General features: G+C 48.9%; 1 protein-coding gene across 3 annotated transcripts in view; it reads right to left on the reverse strand.

Annotated features, from left to right (window-relative positions):
- Positions 1 to 12,706, reverse strand: part of heatr1 (HEAT repeat containing 1) — a 95,281-nt gene extending 82,575 nt beyond the window's left edge. For 2 of the 3 annotated variants that reach the window (XM_033025457.1, XM_033025456.1), the window contains exon 1: positions 12,627 to 12,698. The gene's annotated coding sequence lies outside the window, so the exon portion shown is untranslated. Of the gene's footprint in view, positions 1 to 12,626 lie in introns of all 3 variants that reach the window. The other variant, XM_033025455.1, reaches the window with a different exon arrangement.
- Positions 12,707 to 14,249: the final 1,543 nt, after the last annotated feature.

Genomic DNA, 14,249 nt, shown 5'->3' on the forward strand with positions numbered 1-14,249 from the left:
TCTCTGTCCTGCACCTCCTCCATTGCCAGTGACGCCACATGCTCCCACCTCATTTCTCCAATTTTAGGTAACTAACTGACAAACAAACCCCCCACCTTCCTTGGATGCGCACCCATTTCTCTCTTTTCCTTTCCCCCTGCTCCCTCCCACATTGATTTCCTCCTCTGGCTTCACATTTCACAATTCCAACATCCTTATCTCACAGGGAACTGCATATGCTAATTACCCCTCAGCCTCCAATGCTCCAGGCAAATAAAAATCCCTAGCCTATCCAACCTCTGCACACAATCAAGCATTCCAGTCCTGGCAATATCCCTGTGAATCTATTCTGCAAAAAAACCCCACACAAAGTGCTGAAGTCTCTTAGCAGGTCAGGAAGCATATTTGGAGAACATGGATAGGTGACGTTTCGGGTCGGCACCCTTCTCAAGACCCAAAATGTCTCTTTTCTAACATCAGTGAAGGGCTTGAAGATCCACCAAGGGAAGAAAAAGTGCTTGAGAGAGCAGAGACATGGGCCTCGCATTGACCAGTACTTCTTACGAAGCATACGAAGCAACCAGTCATATCAGTCGAGTGAAGCACAGCGACGGGACTCAAACCAAAGGTTCGCAGAGCATCAGCACCCATGTCACTGAAGAGGGTGATATAAGCACAGAAATGCCGGTGGAGGAGCCCACGCAACAACTACAAAGACCTCCATTGGAGGGAAAGATCAAAGGGCACAAACCTGGAGTGAAATGGCCCAAAGCTGTTGAAAAGAAAGAGTGGGAGACGGTCAACAGTGACCGTATACATATCTTGGAGCAACAAGTGGGCACAGCAGTGGAAAAGCTTGAAAGGATGGGCAACACAATCTACAGCTATGGAGAAGAACGGTTTGGGGTGAGTAAAGGGAGAGGTGGAAAGAAATTACCAACACCAATCAAGTCCAGGAGGCAGCAGGAGATTGAGAGGCTAATCAGAGGAGAGTTGAAAAAGCAATGGAAAAAAGCAACTGACGCAGAGAAGGTCTCATGCTTCTCCAAGAGGACATCAAGAGCCGATTGGCAACCTTGCGAAAAGCAGAGAACTTGAGGAAACTTCGCAAAAAGAAAGAACACACAAGAACACGGTTCTACAAAGACCCTTTCAAGTTCATCAAAGACCTCTTCGCAAAGGAAAAAAGTGGAACTTTGAAAACATCAAAATGGGAATTGGAGGAACACCTGGAAAAGGCCCAAGACACGAAAAGGCATGAGCAGTTAGTCATCCCACATGACATCCCGCCTATTCAACCACCTGAATTCAACCTGGACACCAGCCCTCCGAGATGGAAAGAAGTAGAGAACACTGTCCAGCGAGCAAGAGCAGCATCAGCTCCAGGGCCAAACGGAGTGCTATACAAGCTCTACAAGAACGCACCGGATGTGTTATGCTTTCTATGGAAGCTCATGAGGGTGGTGTGGAAGAAGCAAACAATAGCTAAGGCGTGGCGAAGGGCCGGCGGCGTGCTAATACCTAAAGAAAAGGATGCGTCAGACATCAGCCAATTCCGGCCAATATGTCTCCTCAACGTTTTTCAGCATTCTATCACAAAGGCTGTCCACCTATCTGGTAACAAACAAGTACATTGATACATCAGTACAGAAAGCAGGAAGCATATAAGCATGATCTGGCACCAGATCCAAGCAGCTAAGAAGGACAAGAGAGACCTACATGTGATCTTCCTCGATCTGGCCAATGCATTTGGTTCAGTTCCCCATGAACTCCTTTGGGACTCTTTTGCCTTTTTCCATGTACCAGAACTCATCACCACACTGGTCAAGAACTATTTCCAAGACCTTCAGCTGTGCTTCACAACAGCTGACTTCAGTACAACACGGCAGCGCTTGGAAGTAGGCATTATGGCAGGCTGCACAGTCTCACCCTTGGCCTTTACAATGGCCATGGAAGTCATCATCAGGGCCTTAAAATGGGTGGTGGGCGGTGAACGAACCAGGGCTGGGCTCCGTCTGCCACCCATCAGGGCATACATGGACGACATGACAACACTAACCACTACTGCAGCATGCACCATGCGGCTACTTGGAAAGCTGCAGGAGAACATCAAGTGGGCCCGAATGAAAATCAAACCAAGTAAATCTCGAAGCATCTCCATAGTCAAGGGGGTGCTTAGAGACACAAGGTTCTGCATCGGTGACGACCCAATACCAACAGTGTCTGAGCAGCTAGTTAAAAGCCTGGGCAGATGGTACAACGCAAGTCTCAAGGACAAAGAGCAGGTGCAACAACTAAGGCAAGAAATTGTCAACGGCCTGGAGAACATCAATCAGACCCTACTGCCTGGGAAACTGAAGCTCTGGTGCCTACAGTTTGGACTCCTTCCTCGGACAATGTGGCCACTGACCGTTTATGAAGCCCCAATAACTGTGGAGAAGATGGAGCGAACCATAACTTCATACGCGAAGAAATGGCTCGGGGTCCCACGATGTCTAACTAACATCGGCCTATATGGCAAAGGGGTTCTGGAACTACCTCTCACTAGTCTAACAGAGGAATACAAGTGTTCTAAAGTAAGACTCCAGATGACACTGAGGGACTCTAGAGACAAGACCATCAGTGCTGTTGCGCCGCCCCTAGTAACTGGCCGGAAGTGGACACCATCTGATGCAGTACAGCAAGCTTCATCAGCCCTGAAGCACAAAGACATCGTGGGGCAAGTCCAGCAGGGAAGAGGAGGCTTTGGCCTTACGACAAGTAAACCAACTTGGAGAAAGGCCACAACATCAGAGCGGAGGACATTGGTGGTCGGGGAGGTGCGGCGACAGGAGGAGGCCGCAAGAAGTGCAAAGGCGGTCTCTCTTGCCAAACAGGGGCAATGGATGCAGTGGGAAGGTGTGGAGCGGAGGAAGATCAGCTGGAAAGAACTATGGGAAATGGCAGCAAGCAAGATCAGCTTCATCATCAGAGCGACATATGACGTGCTTCCATCACAAAAGAACCTCCACAGTGGATCCAACCTGTGCCCTCTGCCCAACTCCAGCGACCCTCAAACACATCATGGTAGGCTGCAAGACCAGCCTCACGCAAGGGAGATATACGTGGCGGCATAATCAGGTACTAAAAAGCCTGGCATCAGCCCTTGAGAACAGGCGGTGTGCGACCAACTCCTTGCCTCCGAGAGCAAGCAACAACCTTTGTCCGAGAAGGACAGAAAACATCTAAACATCCTTCCACCAGATCAGAAGAAGAAAACCTATGCAGGGCCCGTGACTGGAGGATGCTGGCGGACATCGGCGAATGTCGTGAAATGCTCCCCACCTATTGGCACAAGGGACTTCTTAACATCTTGTCCTGTGTATTTGATTCTTCCATGTTCTCCAGAGATGTGGCTTGACCCACTGAGTTACTCCAGCACGTTGTGTCTTTTTTTTGTAAACCAGTGCTCGCAGTTCCTTGTGAGCAAGTACAGGCTCGGTTTGATGTGAGATGACAGCAACAATGCATCTTTCGAGCACTCATCTATTCCAATGGCAAGCAACAAATCTACTGTGAAGTACTTTGCCGGAAAACACATTTAATCTGATGAAAAATGTTGTCCTTTAATAGAATTTTTCTTAACCCATTTGATAGGTCTGAATGGATGGAAGAATCAGGTCAATTTATCAAGTTGTGTCATTATGTTACAGCATTATTTTACAATGCTTACGTATTTGTAAACATTTCCAATTATTGTTCAAATACTAAACTGAACGGAATTTGTTAAAAACGTACAGATTTGTCTGTAGATTGTCAACCAAGATTGACAGATTCTTAATTAGTAAAGGTGTCAGGGGTTATGGGGAGAAGGCAGGAGAATGGGGTTGAGAGAGAAAGTTAGATCAGCCATGATTGAATGGTGGAGTAAACTTGATGGGCCGAATGGCTTAATTCTTAATTAATGCCATTAACTTATCGGGGATGTTTCAATAACTATTTAATGTTATTTATTCTACATTCATTGCTTCCAAGGACAGTGCTGCAATTTTGTGGTACTTGTGGTACTTTTAAATATCTCTACTTATTATGTGCAATAATTTCACCCTACAAATGTGATCTGCTTTTACATCGTCACCAGATATCTATTGTTTATGTTAGCAACACAGTGGCGCAGCGGTAGAGTTGATGCCATACTGTGCCAGAGACCCAGGTTCGATCCTGACTACGGGTGCAGTCTGTATGGAGTTTGCATGTTCTCCCTGTGACCGTGTGGGTTTTCTCCGGGTGCTCTGGTTTCCTCCCACATTCCAAAGACATACAGGTTTCTAGGTTAATTGGCTTTGGTGAAAATTGTAAATTGTCCCATGTATGCAAGATAGTGCTAACGTATGCGGTGATAGCTGGTCGGCGTGGACTCAGTGGGCAGAAGGGCCTGTTTCCTCGTTGTATCTTCAAACTAAAATCTAAACAAGTATAACTCGAAATGGATATAACTGTATCCTACATCCTTTCTTCTTTCTGGAAAGAATATGCAGCTCCCCTATCAAACTACTGTAAAAAAAAAACAATCTATAGATAGGTTCATTTACTTTATTTGTTTCTTTTTATATCTGGATGCATCTCTCGAGTGATTCCTGAGCCCAGAGCTTTTTTTTGCATTGATTCCTTTTGCCATAACTCTCCCCCACAAACTGAAATCTGTTTTCCCATTGAGATATTTTTTGTTGAACTCCACTCATTTGCTCAGGGTAGACAGGTATACTAGGTATCCGAGACACATCTTCTAAAATATCATAATTTCCTGCCCAATTGCTAGCCCTGTCCACTCTGGCCATTTACAGATTATTCACAGCTATGTCAAGTATAACTATATTAATATCTGCCACATGCCTTGGAAAAGAATGGAGGAACAGGCATTAAATATGTTCCTCCATATTATTCCTTGAAAGGAATGAAGGAACAGATGCGTGCGTACAGAGTACTATGTTTAAATATTCTATTGTGCTGCTGCAAGTAAGAATTTCATTGTTCTGTTTTGGACATGTGACAATGCAACACTCTTGAGATACAGCATGGCATCCACAGCAATCACAGGTGTTTGTCAGTCTGAAGAAGGGTCCTAACCACACTAGTTCTACGTTATCCAACTATCCCGCTCTCTACACACTGGGGGAAATGGCCTTCACGTTTTTCGGATATAGGAGACAAACCGGAGCACGGGGGAAACCCAAGCCGTCGTAGGGAGAACGTGCAAACTCCGCAGACAACACCCAGGATCAGGACCAAACCTGGGTCAGTTGTGCCGCCCTGTAGATTACTACAAAAGGGCAGTGGTTGGCATGAGACAGAGGGTTAAAGGGCCTATTTCCGTGCAAACAGTTGCTATTTTCACAATTAACTGCCTTGTGTGCAGACAGCTTAATTATGTTGACAAATTTAAATTAATGAATCAACAGAGTTCATGTTAATTGGGCACACTCTCTGCACACACTTACTGAAGACTTATTTACCAACTGATGACTTCTATTTGTATATCCCCAATATAGATTTGCTGGTAAGCAATATTATTGTAACCTTAGATGGCAAAGCAACGGAAAACAAAGGATTGGACCCGGGTCTCTGACACTATAGGACAGCAGCTCTATCAGCGGCACAACTGTGTAGCCCTCAGTTTTGATGTTTGTTCTTGCAACTAGAAAATTGTAGATGACATATGCATGTGACCCTTAATATAGTTACCTCATCACTACTAACCACTCCCCATATCACAAGTATAATTACAACCTCCCCACCCACATATCGCTCTCTAGTTTCCGTGACAGACCACGTACAGCTAGTGCTCTCTGTAATGCCACAGTATGAATGTAATAAAGAAGTAAAGTCACAGTGTGTCGATAACACTTCTTTACATGGTGTCAAAACTCTTACCCCTTGCGCCTCATGTTTATCGGTTTTTATTTAATTTTGCCCCAGTTTTCTGTTACCCCCTCCTTGTTTCCTCGTTATGGCCAATTCTTGCCGCAAACACGATGTGCTCGTTTTCGATGCAGACATTGCCCATCGATGGGATGTCTTTAAACGTGACTTCGACCACTATGTCACAATCGCTCATCCTGCCGCTACTCCAGCCGTCCAAGCTTCTCTACTCCTTAACCTGGCTGGTCCCGATGCCCTGGCACGGTCAGACTTCTTCGTCTACGATGTGGGTGAATCTGTTCGGGACCCGGTATGTTTATTGGCTAAGTTTACCGCGATTTGCGACATTCCAACTAATTGTATTTTAGAACGTTTCAAACTGTTCGGGCGGCGTCAGCGCCCTGGTGAATCTGCTGAGAACTATGTTGCTGCGCTGCTACACCTGGCCAGACGGTGCCGCCTTGAGACGCTGACCCCCGAGGAGCTGACCAGGGACCTTCTGGTTTACGGTCTCCGCGATGAAAAGCTAAGGACTGAACTTTTGCGCAAGCCCGACCTGTCTTTCAACGAGGCTATGCATGCCTGCCGTTTAGCCGAAGCCGTCACTACGGCAGTGTCACCGGCTGATCAGGACATTAACTTTGCCAGCGTTACCCGCCCTCGACAGAACCCTACCCCGCCACGACCCCCGAGGTCCGGCACTGCTCCCGGGGGACGTTCCCAGCAAAGGTGCCCCAATTGTAACTTTGCCACTCATCAGTACAATGTATGCCCTGCTTTGGGCAAAACGTGCAATTACTGCAAGAAACTCAACCATTTTTCTGCTGCCTGCCGTTCCCGTGGGAAGCCACCTGCTGCTCCAAGGCGTATGTTAAACAACTTGGAGCAAACTGATAGCGAGCTCGGTTCCCAGTACCATCTCGACGATTTCCCTGTATCTGAATCTGGGTCCTCTCAGGGGGAGACCAGCATTTTTTCTGTGTTGGATGCACCTGCAGTGATAACAGACCCTTCAGTTCATGTAACTGTGAATAACTCGACCTTCACCGCTAAGTTAGATACCGGAGCTGTTGCGAATGTTATGTCAACAGGCCTCTTCGAAAAGATTAGGACTAATGAGCAAGTTACTTCTGATCACTCCACTTTGCATGCATACGGGGGAGGGGTGCTTGTTCCTGTGGGAAAGGCAACTCTGCGCTGCAAGATACTGGACACCTCTCGGCCCCTCACTTTCTATCTTCTCGATTCCAACTGCATTACCCTGTTGGGCAACCAAGCATGCCAGGACCTGGGCCTGGTCTCTTTCCACCGTGACATCCACAAGGTGCAAGCCCTAATGGACCCGTTGGCTGAATATCCTGACCGCTTTGATGACGAGCTGGGCAAGCTGCCCTACAACTACAAGATTGTCGTCGACCGCAAGGTCGTGCCAGTGGTCCGTGCGCCACACCGTGTCTCCTTCGCCATGAGGGACAAAGTAGAATCGACGCTGCACAGCATGGTAAAAATGGGCATCCTAAAGGCGGTCAGCGAACCCACCAAGTGGGTCTCCACCATGGTTGTTGCCGCGAAAAAGGACAAAAGCGAAATACGCATTTGCATCAACCCCAAAGACCTAAACCTTGCCATCAAACGCCCGCACTACCCCATGAGAACAGTAGAGGACGTCGCTGCACAGGTTAGTCCGGCCACAATCTTTTCTGTCCTCGATGCCAAGAGCTCCTTCTGGCAGATACCGCTTGACGAGCATTCCTCCAACCTGACAACTTTCAGCACCCCCTTCGGCAGATTTAAGTTCCTCCGAATGCCATTCGGAATCAACTCTGCCAGCGAGGTGTTCCAACGGACAATGGAGCAACTGTTTGCCGGTCTACCGTCTGCCATCATCGTTGACGACATCCTGGTCTACGGTAAGGATGCCGCTGAGCACGATTTCAACCTCCGCCAAGTCCTAGACCGGGCCCGGAAGATCAACTTGAAACTCAACCCCAAGAAATGCCGATTCCGCGTCCCCGAGGTCACATATGTTGGACATGTATTCACAGCCTCGGGGCTGAAACCCGACCCACAGAAAACGGCTGCCATCTCCGAGATGTCATCACCCACTGATGTGCCCAGCCTGCAACGTTTCCTGGGCATGGTAAACTACCTGGGGAAGTTCATCCCCGACCTCAGCGAGCTGAGTGCACCCCTGAGGGATTTGATAAAGAAGGACACGGCCTGGGCTTGGTTCCCTCAACACCAAAAAGCTTTCGACATCCTTAAGTCCAAGCTGATCAGTACCCCCACACTTAAATTTTTTGACCTGCAACGTCCCATTATTATCACCTGCGACGCCTCTCAGTTCGGGCTCGGTGCCGCTTGCCTGCAGCTCCATGACGGCCTGCAGCTGCCAGTCTCCTATGCGTCCCGTACCATGACCCCTGCCGAACAGCACTACGCACAGATCGAGAAGGAGCTACTGGCCGTGGTGTTTGCCTACTCAAAATTTGAGGACTATATACTCTGCAACACATTCACCATCGAAACAGATCACCAGCCGCTTGTCACCATCCTCAATAAGTCGATCCATGTTGCCTCATCCCGCCTGCAGCGCATGATGCTGCAGCTCCAGCGTTTCACTTTCAAAGTCGTTTTCCGGAAAGGCAAAGACATGTTCGTGGCCGACACGCTATCCCGCGCCCCGCTAACATCCACCGATCGCCACCCCTATGAAATGTCTGACCTGATGGTGCTCAATGTCAATATTGTCCCTTCACAGCAGATGAAGTCCCTGGTCAAGCACACTGCCGATGATCCTGCCCTGCAACAGCTTGCTGCCATCATCCAGCAGGGCTGGCCCGACCGTCGTTCCGCTCTGCCGGCTGGCGCCGTGCCCTACTTCCTGGTCCGTGATGAGCTCGTACTCCACGACGGCGTGATTGTGAAAGGACACAAGGTAGTAGTGCCTGCTGCTCTGCACGACCACTATTTTCAGGCCGCTCATAACGGTCATCCTGGGGCCGAAGCCACCTTGTCTCACGCCCAGAGCCAGTTCTACTGGCCTGGTATGGCTCAATACATCCGGGAGAGGGTCTCTTCATGTTCCACCTGCAACAGCCTCGCCCCCCACCAGCAACGACAGCCGCTTCTGCAGCAGGCTACACCCGAACTGCCCTGGATGGCGGTTGCCACTGACATTTTCGAGTGGCGAGGCAAACACTTCCTGGTACTAGTCGACTCCTACTCCAACTGGTTCGAGGTTGACCAGCTGCATTCCCTCACCTCTTCGGCCGTTGTCGAAAAGCTGCGCCGCCATTTCTCTACCTTTGGCACCCCGGCCAGCCTGCAGTCGGACAACGGCAGCCAATTCACGAGCTCCGAGTTTCGGGCTTTCGCAACCAGCTGGAACTTCCGCCACTACACCAGCAGCCCTGAGTACCCGCAAAGCAACGGTCTGGCCGAGCGCGCCGTTCGCAGTGCAAAGAACTTACTGGAACAATGTCGTTTGTCTAACTCTGATTTCTTTCTAGCCCTCCTCAACCTTCGCAACATATCCCGTGACCCTGCCATGGGCTCCCCTGCTCAGCGGCTCATGTCTCGCACTACCAGACCACCGATCCCGGTGGCCCAGCGCTCACTCGTCCCCTCTGTCCTCAAGCCCGCTGCTGTTCAGGAGCGCATTGCCCTTAAGCGCGATGTTCAGAAACGCTCCCATGACAAGTCCTGCCGCCTCCTGCCGCGCCTTTTCCCCGGTCAAGTTGTCCGCATGCAGACCCCCACCGGTCACTCCCGGCTCGCTACCGTAGTCGCCACTGCTGGGTCGCCTCGGTCCTATCTCGTCGACCATGCAGGAACCATCTACCGCCGGTCCCGCCAACATCTGCGGCTTGTCAACGAGCCGCGACCACCACCAGCAGATCCTTTTGCTCCCCCGCTGAAATTTCAGCCTCCAGGCGATGCTCGGCCCATCGCTCCTCGCATGCCACGGTCTCTACCCTCACAGCTCTATCCGTCCGCTCCTCCTCCGGTTCACCCTCCCTCACCTGCCCGCGCGCAGTCCTCTGCGAGTCCCGCATCCCCTCATGCCCTTCTGCCCTTGTCTTCTCCGTCCCCGCCCGGCTCACCTGTTCCAGTGCAGCCGTCTGCACCTGTCGCCGTACTGCCTCCACTTGTTCCTGCAGGGAGGGGAGATGGCGAGATGCGAACCCGGTCGGGACGTGTTGTCAAGCCGCCTGTCCGCTATGGCGATTTTGCTTAACCATTTCTACTCATTTGATTGTCAGCGCATGAGACGTGGTCGCCCTGTCACTACTTTGTTTGTCTTTCGTTTCCAAGGGGAAGGATGTAGATGACATATGCATGTGACCCTTAATATAGTTACCTCATCACTACTAACCACTCCCCATATCACAAGTATAATTACAACCTCCCCACCCACATATCGCTCTCTAGTTTCCGTGACAGACCACGTACAGCTAGTGCTCTCTGTAATGCCACAGTATGAATGTAATAAAGAAGTAAAGTCACAGTGTGTCGATAACACTTCTTTACAAATATGCACTGAAGATAGCCACTACTTCCATGTCCAGTATTTGTTCTGTTCAGAGATACCCATGAATTCAATTTCTTAACCTTGTTGAACCCATTTGTCAACTTTCAGGAGACATCCAATTAAAATCCTCAGACTCTCCCGACAGCTTTGTGCTGGGTTTTCCACTTCACTTCTAATAACGATTCTAAACTCTTGGCTCCAGTTTGTCACTCTGTCAAATAAGCTGACAAATAAGCTGTAGCAACTCAAATTTAGACACCAGTTCACAAGTTAAGTAACTAACAGGACTTTATGTTAGACTTTAAGTTTAGAGGTACAGCAGGGAAACAGGCCCTTTGGCCAACCGAACCCGTGCCGACCAGCGATCATCCCGTACACTAGATCTATCCTAGGGACAACTTACAATTTTACCAAAGCCAATTATCCTACAATTAGCCAATTATCTTTGGAGTGTGGGAGGATACAGGAGAACCCCGATGGGGAAAACATAGAAACTACGTACAGACAGCACCTGTAGTCAGGATCGAACCAGGGTCTCTGGCGCTGTAAAGCAGCAACTCTACCGCTGTGTCGCCGTTAGCCACGTTTTCTCAATACTGGATTGACAATGGCTTCTAGAAACGAACAACATCCACTTATTCAACTAAAAATGGCCGACAAAGACTTACTTTCGTCTTTCCCATGTCCTAAAACTAACTTGCTTTCTACCTTCTAATTCAGTTGCTTTCTACCTTTCCATTTCTGATTGGATCTTTCCCATTATTTCTCTTTCCACTGTTGTTGGATGAAATTTTCAAGCAGCTTCCAGATTTACTTAATGTCTTGAGCTTAAATTCTCCAAAAGCCATTCTGGTCCAGTCAGGCTGCTAATTCAGTTATTTAAATGTATAGGTAGTTCAGCTGAAGCATATGTTTCCATAATGCAAATCAAATATAACTCAATTGATGAATTACGGAAAACTATTCGCATTTTTAACTTTGACGGAAAAAGATTAAACAGGAAACTGAGGGGCAATCTTTTTTTGTAGATGGCAATAGGTATATGTAATGAGCTGCCAGAAGATAGTTGAGATCATTTAAGAAAGATTTTAGATACAGTGATAGGAGAGATATGGGCCAAATACAGGCAGGTGGGACAAGTGTATGTTGGTCGGCGTGAGCCGAAGGGCCTGCTTCCACGCTGTATGACTCTATATGGGCTAAATTAGTTAGAATGCAATTTCAATTGGGAAAAAGAGAACCCTTGAAAGTTACTATAGAAGGCAGAAAAAAAAGCTGCCTTGATAAGAATTTGTCTAGGAAAAAAAAACGGTTTGCATGTAACCTCCGCATAGTAACCAGACATCATTGATTCTTAAAAACACAGGCTGTCAGTTACACCATGTGCGACCAATGAAATTGACAAAGCAATCGCTACCATTGAGAGTGGTGTAATGATACTCTATTGTGCATTGTAACATAGTCTTTTGTATCTTTAGCTTGCAGTCACAAAAATAACCGGATAACCTAAACATTAAAAAAAAAAGATCTTTATGTGCCCCAGTCCCTGTCCCCGCCCCATCTCCTGCCCCCACCCCCAAGTCCCCACCCCAGTGCACGGTCCCCAGCAAAGATACTAGAGCAAGATGGTTCACTCGGCGAAAAAGCCGTAGTAGGTCATCTACGATCTTTGGTCCCCAGCTCTATAGTCCCTATTCCTGCCCCTATCCCCAGCCACCAAGTCCCCTGTCTCCAGTCCCCACGTCCCCCTGTCTATTCATCTCCAGCCCCCTTGTCTCCCCATCTCCAAACCCCCTGTCTCCCAACTTCAGCCCCCCATCCCCCTGTCTCCCAAACTCCAGCCCCGTCTCCCCTGCCTCCACCCCATCTCCAGCCCCCACATCTCCTGTCCCCGGACCACATGCTAAATAATGGCTGTTGCCGCCGACCCTGTCCCTGTCCCTGTCCCGACAGGACGGCGGCCCCGGCTGCTGCTGACAAAGGAGCACCGGCCCCCCGGCCCCCAGTCCCCCGGCCCCCAGTCCCCCGGCCCCCAGTCCCCCGGCCCCCAGTCCCCCGGCCCCCAGTCCCCCGGCCCCCAGTCCCCCGGCCCCCAGTCCCCGGCCCCCAGTCCCCGGCCCCCCAGTCCCCGGCCCCCCAGTCCCCGGCCCCCCAGTCCCCGGCCCCCCAGTCCCCGGCCCCCCCGCCTCTCACACACCGCGTGTGAAACTCTCACCTCACCGTTCAATCTCCGCACATCTGCCGGTCGCCGCCACATGCGATGTCGCCCCTCGGCACCCGGACCTCCACCCGCAGCGCCCCCCGCTGCCCAGAAGACGCCGCCGCAACTAGTTGCTAGAGGTTGTCAAAAGCAAAGATCCTGTAGCTCGTTGTAGGATCTTTGGTCAAAAGGACACAAAGTAAACTCAGCAGGTCAGGCAGCACCTCTGGAGAACATGGATAGGCAGTGGCGGACTGGCCAGGGTGTCAGCTTGCCCGATGGCAAGTGGGCCCCCTTTGTCTCCTGGCAACCAATGTTTTTAGACCCAGTCCACCACTGTGGATAGGTGAGGTCTCAGGTCGAGACCCTTCTTCAGACTAATTGTAGAGGTGTGGGGGCGGGGAGTAAGAATTTCATTGTTCATATGACAATGAAACACGTGTAAGAAGGAGCTGCAGATGCTGGTTTACACCGAAAATAATAGACACAAAATGCTGGAGTAACTCAGCGGGTCAGGCAGCATCTCTGGAGAACATGGTTTCAGGTCGGGACCCATCTTCCATTTGATTGTAGGGAGAAAAGAAAGCTGGAAAGTGCCTTATGACAATTCAACATGTTAATTGTACTATATAAATTGTAATTGTTGCAAAATTTTCAATAGTTCTTTGTGGTACTTGGGTCAGGAGTGTGGTTCAGTGGAGACGGCTCCCTCATCGTACATAACCACATTCAATATATAGATAAGTGGATATCTGCATTATACATAGTTCTTTCATGTGTCTCTTGAAAAATTGTCACATTTAAATTCCTGCACATATTAGCATTTCTTTGCCTGAAGGGCCATGAGCACAGACTGCCAGTGCTTTGAGCTTCTGGTCATTCTCATTATTATCATGTCTGAATCATTCATATATAATGCAGCAGTGATTACATAGCTCTCTCTCTTATCTCTCTTTCTGTCTGTCTGTCTCTCTCTCTCTCTCGTCTCTCTCTCCTCTCTCTCTCTCTCTCTCTCTCTCTCTCTCTCTCTCTCTCTCTCTCTCTCTCTCTCTCTCTCTCTCTCTCTCTTTGTCTCTCAGACACACTGCATCACTCTCTCTCTCTGTCTGCCTCTGTCTCTCTCAAAAGTTGCACACCCAAGGTGGTCGAGATGGTGGCTTCATCCAGCCTAGGTGCTACATTTTCGGGGGGAATCCTGGAGATCATAAATGCGCTCTTGTAATTTTGTCCGGATTAAAGGAGGTGCTGGATTATCAGTTTCTGGAAAATTGGTGGTGGACCTGTATTCGTTTATAATTTATGCAGTAATATATACATTTGTAAATGTGTGTTGATGAAAGTTATTTGCCTCCAAGGCAGCAAAGGTGATGGCTCTTTTGGTTGCTATTCTAGTCTGAAGAAGGGACTCAACCCGAAATGCCGTTCATCTATATCCTCCAGAGATGCTTCCTGATCTGTAGGGATCAATGAATATAGATCAATATATTCATATAAATCAATTAATATAAAACTATATTCATTGGACTACAATCCAGCACTTTTTTCAGGTATCACTATTTGAACTTTGGTCAGTGGCAATTTGATTGATCTCAGAAAGCATTATGTTGCAGACATGTATATTCAGAACATGAATAAAAT

The sequence above is a fragment of the Amblyraja radiata genome, chromosome 8 (assembly GCF_010909765.2).
Source record: "Amblyraja radiata isolate CabotCenter1 chromosome 8, sAmbRad1.1.pri, whole genome shotgun sequence".
Classification (NCBI taxonomy): Eukaryota; Metazoa; Chordata; class Chondrichthyes; order Rajiformes; family Rajidae; genus Amblyraja; species Amblyraja radiata.